At 39.8% G+C, this 8,937-nt stretch overlaps 1 protein-coding gene across 3 annotated transcripts in view; it reads left to right on the top strand.

Annotated features, from left to right (window-relative positions):
- The first annotated feature begins 901 nt into the window (after positions 1-901).
- ACSL4 (acyl-CoA synthetase long chain family member 4) overlaps positions 902-8,937 on the top strand; it is a 77,627-nt gene continuing 69,591 nt past the window's right edge. For 2 of the 3 annotated variants that reach the window (XM_020886681.2, XM_020886679.2), the window contains exon 1: positions 904-1,076. The gene's annotated coding sequence lies outside the window, so the exon portion shown is untranslated. Of the gene's footprint in view, positions 1,077-8,937 lie in introns of all 3 variants that reach the window. The other variant, XM_020886678.2, reaches the window with a different exon arrangement.

The raw sequence follows: 8,937 nt of genomic DNA, 5'->3' as shown, positions 1-8,937 counted from the left end.
TAGCAATATTCATAGGCATATTATATATAAGTGGGTGGGCCTGTTGAAAATTGGATGAGTAATCCCACTTCAAAGATGTAACATATAAAGTCTGCAGCTCTCAGCTCTCCAATTGCGGGCTTCCAACCACCTATAGTGTCACCTGAGATGCTTATTAAAGATTCAAATTTCTCAGCCCCACTCAGATCCAGGTATCCATATTTTAACAAGCACCCCAGATGATTCAGATGCATACTAAAGTCTAAGAACAACTCTAGCCTGTAATCTGAGTTGGCCACACACACACACACACACACACACACACACGTACACACACACTCTTGTGATATTTCATAAGTGGGGGTGGCTGTACGGGGTCTTAACGCAGTGAGGCGCGATAAAGGGGCAAGAGAGGCGTTAGGTGGGGCTTGGAGGGGCAGGATGTCTTCGGCAAAGAACGTTAAGATCTCTCTCTAAAGAGTAGTGAAGTCCAAAGATGCGTATCTTGAAAGGGCAGCTGGAATATGCCCCGAGGGGAACTTTCATTCTGGGGTGGAGTCCTGGGAAAGCGAGCGCAGGTGCGGGCGTGGGCCTATAGGGTAGCTCGCTGAAATCAGATAAGCGCCGGAACCTCCCGAAAACACGCTCCATCACCGGCGGTGGATGCGGGAGCTGGACCCTAAGGCAAGCCCGCGGGGAGCTGTTAGCCAACTCGGTTCCCCCGCACCTTCCCCCGCCCCCCGCGTTCTAACGGCCCTCGCCGCCCCTCCTTTTCGGCTGACGTCTGGGTGAGCGGAGGCGGGAGCGTGGGTGGGCTGAGCGGGCCGTCGCCCGCGATTCGGCCGGCTGTGCCACACCACCGCGCGCCCCCGCTCCGCCCGCCCCTCCGGGCGCGTCTTTTCCGGGCCCGCGCGCCGCTGCGCCTCGCCCCGCCTCCGTTGGCCCTCCGGGCGCGCGCGCGCTGCTGCGGCTTTTTCTCCGGCCTCCGCGGCGCGCCCCTCCTCGTCCCGGCTCTAGCGGGCACGCGGCTCCTTTCCGCCAGCTTCTTGAGTGCCGAGCGCTCACCGGCTGCGAACACGCCACAGGCAGCGCCTCGGGTAAGTAGCCGTAACCGGCGAGGCTCCGGCCCCGGCACCCCTACCCCGTTGATATGGCCCGGGCCCCCCGCTCTGGCCGCGCCACCGTCCCACACCTGAGCCCGGAGGACTGGGGCGGTGGGGATGGGGGGGGGGGGGTGGAGCGGACGTTCCTGTTCCCGAAATCCGTTCGGTTTCTTCTAGAGCCTGGGCGATTTACCTGCCCGCCTCCTCCGGGGCCGGGAAGATTTCCCGAGATCCCGGTATCGTCTCTTTTGCTGAGGTGTGGGGTCTTCGAGACCCTGGTTTGCCTCTTCATGCCGCTCATCGCCCCCCCCCCCCCCTCCGAGGGTCAAAAGCTCTTCCTGATCGTGGTGCTAGGCTTTGCCATGACCTTTCCCCAATGAGCACACCAGGGACTCGCCAGACCTCCAAACGACCTTTAGGACGCCCCCGGACCTCAACTCCATTTTGTCCGTTTCGAGTCGCTCTATATCTGAGAGCTTGGGACTCTTTCTGGCTCTAGAAGCATCCGCCCTTCGAATTTGAAGGATGCCCTAGCTTCCGATATCCTCTTAGCTTCCTATCTTTAGGTAGGTTAGAAAACGACTGGTTTCTAGCAGGAGCATGCTCGTATTTTTTCCTCTCCTACCTATCTACATCCCTGCCCTCCGTGGGTGCTGTATATTTAGCATCAGCTTTATTCACTTCCTCTTCCTCTCATTCGAGTGCCCTACAGAAATAACTGTGGTCGATGTCTATAGCACTGAGAAAAATCGAGGAGAATATGATTCACTGCCTAACCCCCATTAAGGGGTTACATATTTGAAATAAGACGTCATTTCTCCTCTTCACTCCAGCATCTCCTCTTTCAAAGGCATTTTTTTCCACCCTCTTGAAATGACTTTGCTCAGATCGCTCTTTTCACGTTAAAAGAATCAATCATCGCTCTAAGAAACAACGGCGAAATGGCATTTAAATGAGTCCCTCTGAAAAAGTAAGCAGTCTGCTCTATTGGTTAATGGTTTAATCAACGCCTCAGTTAGCTCATTTACAAAATTGAGGATGTTGAACGAAGGTTCCTTCTAGTATTTTGATTTTAAGACTTGTGAATTCACGGTTAGTATTGTAACGTGTTGCAGCGTAAGGGAGATTTAACCTGATGAAATCCACGTTTCCCAGTAGTTGCTTGTCACATTAGGTTTTCTTTTATATTACTTCTAACAAATCCTTTTAATTGCTCTTGATGCATAAGTTTGTAAGCAGAGTTCCAATGACTGTACTGTCAATGAGCATATCAATAAAAATTTGCATAGTGTGAGGTCTCTTCCTTGAATTGTAAAATAGCTCATCTTTTAGATTGAAAAGAAGTGTGAAACACCTAAAACTCCTGTAAGAATTAACACCCTCTCTGCCATTTTGGCAGAGGATGAAACACTAAGCTGTTACTCTTCTCCCAATGTAGAATAAAGTACCTTACTGTTCCGATAGAAGTAATTTGACACCTAAAAATCCACAGAAGGTGTAATGCAACAATAAACATCTTGAATAAATTCAATTTTCCCCCCTAAAGCCCCGATTTAAAAATAAGTGATTCAGAAGAACATTTTTGAGTGTTTTGGGTAGGGGCAGGATGGGTGGAGAAAGGAGAGGCTTGCCTAATTCCGTGGGAAGAGAAATGAATTGGGACTCTGGAGAAGTTGACCTGCAGTTCCACTGCTAGCTAAATGTATAACCTTGAACAAGTCACTTTACCTCACTTCTGTAAAAGAGTCTTGATGTTGTCAGAATAATCTGCATAAGTCCCCTAATTTGACAATACATATCTATCACAGTTTGCATTAAGGCTGTGCCATAAATCATTAATTAAGTCCTTAGTTATTTAGAACGTTTTTCTCAAAGATCTGCTTATACTAGTTCCAATCTATATATGCAAAGTTCTTAATTCATCCATATCAAATGAATTACTCTCTGTGAAAGTCTGTATATTGGGAAGCATTCTACAAAAGTCAGGTATTGTTCACTTCAGATTGCAAGTGAAGGATGTGCATACCACACTTTATTTTTCTTTAGAGGTTCAAGGCTTTTAAGAAATTTGTATGGGAATGTATACAGACTGCCTTGTAACTGTAATTGGCTAGGTAATTTGAAAAGAATATGCAAGCATCTCATTCATTCATTCATTTGTTCCTTCATTCAACTTATCTCACTCCTCCATCTGTCATTTATTTTGTGCCAGGCCTCTAGGGTATGATGGTTGAGAAGACAATCCTTTCCCTCCAAGGTTTAATTTTATCGTCCAGGAGGAGGCGATGGTGGTGAGGGTTGTGGAGAGGTAGTTTTGTGTGTCAGTTTATTTTTATTAACAACAGTCAAATCAGGGACATAAAATCCTGGGGAAGTTAAGGCTCCGTAGGGGAGGAGGAGATAATTGTGTTAATTGTAGCCTGTAGACTCTCTTCTTGGTGTTCCTTTTTTTTCTTTCCATTCCTTGACTTTCAATTACTGAGACTTTAGCAAAAATGAAAGGTTTGCTTTTCTCACTCCTGCTGTTGACTGGTTTTATATATTCCTTTTATTTGTTACTCTTTTAGCTGTTTAAGATAGCTGTACATTCTCATACAATTGTAAAAAACAATAGCCTTTAATTTTCTTAGCGGTAACATCTGGCATAACTGTAACATAGTATCACAAGGATATTGAAACAGGTACAGTCCAGCCACCTGATTCAGAGATCTCCCGTTTTACATGCACTCACTTGGGTGTGTGTACTTAGTTCTATGGGCTTCTCTATAGGCAATATATATAGGCAATATATAGTAGTAAAGAATCCGCCTGCCAATGCAGGAGACGTGGGTTTGATCCCTGGGTCAGGAAGATCCCCTGGAGAAGGAAATGGCAACCCACTCCAGTATTCTTGCCTGGAAAATCCCATGGACAGAGGAGCCTGGCCAGCTACAGTCCATGGGGTTGCAAAAGAACTGGGTACAACTTAGTGACTAAACAACAGTTTGGCTCTATGCGGTGTTAGCACATGTGTAAGTTCCTGTAACCACCACCACAGTCAAGATACAGAACAGTTCCATCACCCCAAAGGTCTCTGATGTCCTTTTATAGCCATCTCACTCCCTCCCTGACCCCCTGGCAACCCCTAATGTGTTTTCTTTGCCTGATTGATGTTTTTTCACTCAGTGTAATTGTGTGGAGATTCTTGCAGGGAATATATTTTGTATCAATAGTTCTTTTCATTCTTGAGTCGTATTCCACGCTGTGGATGTATTATAGTTTAATCATTCACCCATTGAAGGATATCTGGTTCTTTCTTGTACTTTGTAACCCGTTATGAATAAAGCTCCTATGAACAGTTATGTACTGGGTTTTGTATGAACATAAATTTTCATTTCTCTAGGATAATTGTCCAAGAGTGCAATTGATGCTTGTATGGATGTTTAGTAAGGAACTGCCGAACTGCTTTCCAGAGTGATTGTGCCATTTTATATTCCCTCAGCAATGCATGAATGGTTCTCCTCTTTGCCAGCACTTGGAGTTGTTACTATTTTTTATTTTTAGCCATTCTGATAGATATATATTCGGTGATATCTTGTCATAGTTTTAATTTGCATTTCCCGAATGGCTATGATATTGGATATCTTTTCATGTGCTTATCTGCTATCTCTGTATTTTCATCAGTGAAATGTGTGTTCATGTCTTTTCTCCATTCTCTAGTTGGATTTTTTTTTTTACTGTTCTGAGAGTTCTTTATATAATTCTTAATACTAGTGCTTTGTTGGCCACGTGGTTTGCAAATATCTTCTCCCAGCCTGCGGCTTAGGTTTTTGTCCTCTTCATAGGCAAGTTTCACAGAATAAAAGTCTTTAATTTTGATGAGGTCCAGTTTGTCAGTTTTCCCTCTTATGGATAGTGTGAAGGAATCTTATGTACCTTTGTTATTTAATTTTGTTCCTTGCTGTTCTGTAGAACATCCAGTATTTCTGTAAGCATTGTGAACATGTTTTTTTCTTTGAGCATTCCTAGAGCTCAGATGTATTCTTCAAACAAGTGACCTTGATGGCTTAGAGTGTGAATCCATACTTATACATGTTCTCACTGGATTAAAATGGCTGCCATCCTTTTGTGCCTTAAAAATATAATTTCTACCTTACCAGGCAGTCACCATAACATTAAAATTAGTATTTTAAAATTAAGTAGATGCGTCATATGCCAAGGAGATTTTAAGTTTCACTTTCTAATTTTAAAATATTTTGGCAAAACTGTGTAGTTTCTAATCAACATTTCTGGTAAGTAATCCAAAGAGAAAAAATTGAGTTCTCATTTAAATGTACTTTGAAAGTCTGCTTCTGCATTTTGAGTAGTGAAGTTGTGAATATGATGATAGATTTAGTAGGCTTGTTCTGCTCAGAATAATGAATAGAATGTTGAATTTGTCTGTCTAGACTGTATATTTTTCTTTTATAGTAGCTACTTAATGTTCATTTTAATTATCTTTTAAAATAAGCATTAGGTTTAAGGTAGCTTACAAGTGTTATTTTGAAAAATATATGTGCTCATGTTTGAGAAGAACTTACAGGAAAAGCTTAGTGATTGATTTTTAAGAGTATTCATTTCTGTAAGGGGGCACTAAAATTATTAATTGTCCCTTCAGTGTCACAATATTTGCTCAATAAATTTATAGCCAGGATAGTGGATTCCTAGTTGGAAGAGATCAATCATTGGTGTAAGACAGTGGTGGGTAAAATACTGCCTGTGACCAAATCCTGCCCACCACCTGTTTTTGTAAATAAATTTCTGTTGGAATACAGGCACATCCATTCATTTATGTGTTGTTTGGCTGCATTCAAAATACAGTGTCAGAGTTGAAACAGAGAACTTAACGGCCCTAAAAGTCAATTTACTCTCTGGTCCTTTACACAAAGTTTGCCCAGAGATAAAGCAACCTTATAACAAGTTATTGAGTCTCTATGCTTTAAAGGTAATTTAACAAATGTTACCTTGACTTTTAGTACCTTTTAGGTATATTTCCATGTGGAAATTGTGGTTTGGAAGAGTGTATTCATTTTCTTTATTGTGTCCAAAGGCACTGATCTAGGGGCAGTGTTAACGAACAGATGGAGAGTTGGAAAAGTTGATTTTGTTGTTTTTGTCAAGTGTGGGCTATTTCAGTGTGAATGTCAGTTTGTAAGTTTGGCAACTGGTGAGATTCAGAAGGAGGCCTATCTAGTCGCGATATTCTTTGGAGATTCTGTTGTGTGCGGGAGTGGTAATGACAGAACCAGGTATGGCAGTTCTGTTGCTCCTCCTCCCAAAGTTACTGTGATCTTTAAATACATAGTAGTTTGAGCCTGTCAAGCTGAACTTAAGACTGTTTGTTTATTATTTTGTGTGCACAGCTTCCTTTTGTAAGTTAGAAGTTCATACTTTAGTTTATTTTAAATGCCCCACCTACAAGTAAGGTTGAAAAGGGAAATTGAGTTTGGACTGTTTCACTATATATTTGGAAAGAAATGGGTCCCTGCCTCACATCATACTCCAAAATAAGTTAAAGCTGTCTTTTAAAAAAAATCTATGTATATATTAAAAACTTCTGGAAAGCACAACTCACCGTAACAAAGTTGAAAAGTCATATGACAGGCTGGAGGAAAATAATTTTTATATATGCCATGGAAGCTTTTATTGACTTCCACTTGACTGACCCACCATATTAAATGATATTCATTTGTTTTGTAAAACACACTATGAACTGAACACTTGCTATTAGTAGATTGGTATCTGATATGCCAGACTTGTGAACCCACCAGTACAACAGATGCTTTTATAACTGAATTATTATGAATTAAAATAGTTAAATTAAAAATATGAATTACTATTTTATTATGAATTACTATGCTTGTTCTTGTTTTTGTAAATATGAAATTTATTTTCATATAACTTGATACAATCTGAGTAGTGAGGAATTGAAGTTCTTACTGAAAATTTACATATGAAATGATATGATGTCTGGGATTTGCTTCAAATTATATAGGAGTTGAAGTGCAGAGTGCATAGAGATATGAAAGAAATAAAATTAAGCAAATACAATTGATAGTTGAAGTTGGGGGATAGTTTATTGTAACAAAACAAATGGTATATTTTGAAATGAGTTGACGAAAGCAAGTTGTAAGTGTATAATTAGGTGTGTGTAAGACAATGATAAAAAATTTGTATAAAATATATATATAAATCTGAAGGGTTCTCCACAAATAGTTCCTTGCAAGTATCTTTTAAGTTCTTTGAAGTTCTGCATTATCTAAGAATTCAGTTTAAATTTCTTTACAGTCAGTGGGCCTGGAGTTAAAGAAAGGTTTTGGCTTCCTGGCCCTTTATCAAGAACTTGATGAATGAGTGTACATTTACCACTGATAAAATGAAGATAAAATGAAATGTTTGTCATGAGCATATTTTTTTTATGATTATTCACCTTAGTTGACTTTTTAAATTAGCTAATTGTGATCCAAATAAAATTAGGTTAAAAGGTTTCTACTATATAATATCTATGATATGTAAAGAGCTCCTACAGATCAATAAGTAAAAGGTACCTGTTAGAAAAAGTGGCACAGGGTTGTGAATTGGCCTTTTACAAAAAAAGAAAAGAAATTGAAATAATGATTCAAAAAGAAAAGATGCTCAAATTCACTCTAGTAATTAGGGAAATGAAAACCATTTTTTTTTTTTACCAAATACATTAGCAAAAACTGTAATATCCACTTTTAGAAAGGAATGGACACTGTCATACACTTTAATGAGAGTGTGAATTGTGTAGCTTTTTGATAGAGTGCCAAAATCCTCTCATTTTTAAATGTGCATATATTTTTGACCCAGTAATTCTGTAGGAAGCTATTCTGGGTAAGTATCTGCACATTTGTATAAAAATATATACAAGATTTCAAAGCAATGAAGCTTGGTAATGGTGAAGACTTGGCAGCAACCTAAATGTCCATCAGAGGGGAATGACTTAAATAATAACATGCTGTTCTGTGGAATAATATGAAGCTATTAAAGGAAAGAAATCCCTTAGACCTATATAAATGGGAGTTCCAAAATATGTTGTTAAAGAGTGGAGGGAATTATATAACACTCCATATACCATGATTCCACGTATCTAAAAAAGACAAAACCTTGCCATGCATATGGATAATACAAAGAGGTGTGACTGATAGGTACCATGAATGGTTATCTCTAGGGCAAAAGGAAGGCATTATAGAGATACTTATACTTTTTACACTATACAATTCTATAATGCATTTTAATATACAATTATCCTTTTGATAGTAATTTTACAGATTCCTCATATGCAACATTACACATTGAAGGATATTTACAATGCATTTTCTTCATTGTGCTTTATATGATAACATTGTGCTAGAAATAGGGTGAGTACCTTGTATTTAGAGAGTACTTGGTACTTTAACAAAGGAAGAACATTATTTTTAAAACGATTTGTATTTTCTGAATTTTCTGCACTGAAAATTTAAGTATAAAAAAGAATAAAAGCACCATAATCCTATACCCAGGGAGATCTACTGTCAACTTTTAGGCACACGTTTGTGTGCATACATGTATGGACACTTGCATGCACACACACATGCACGTGTGCAAACATATGTATCTTCTTTCTACAAAAGAAGGGTTCTTAGTGTACATGCCGATTTGTAACTTGCTTCCCTTTAACTGGACTCTATACAGTGAGCATCTTGCATGATCGATAACCGTGAATAAGTGAAAAAGACATCCTAGTGGGGAAAAGAACAACCATGTGCCAGGTAAATGTAGTGTTCCACTTAAAATAACTGATTTCTGGGACAAACTATAATCTTCAAGCAAAGTC

Source organism: Odocoileus virginianus, unplaced genomic scaffold (assembly GCF_023699985.2).
Source record: "Odocoileus virginianus isolate 20LAN1187 ecotype Illinois unplaced genomic scaffold, Ovbor_1.2 Unplaced_Scaffold_1, whole genome shotgun sequence".
Taxonomy (NCBI): Eukaryota; Metazoa; Chordata; class Mammalia; order Artiodactyla; family Cervidae; genus Odocoileus; species Odocoileus virginianus.
Note: the sequence above shows the minus strand (reverse complement) of the source record. Positions and strands in the feature narration are given on the sequence as shown.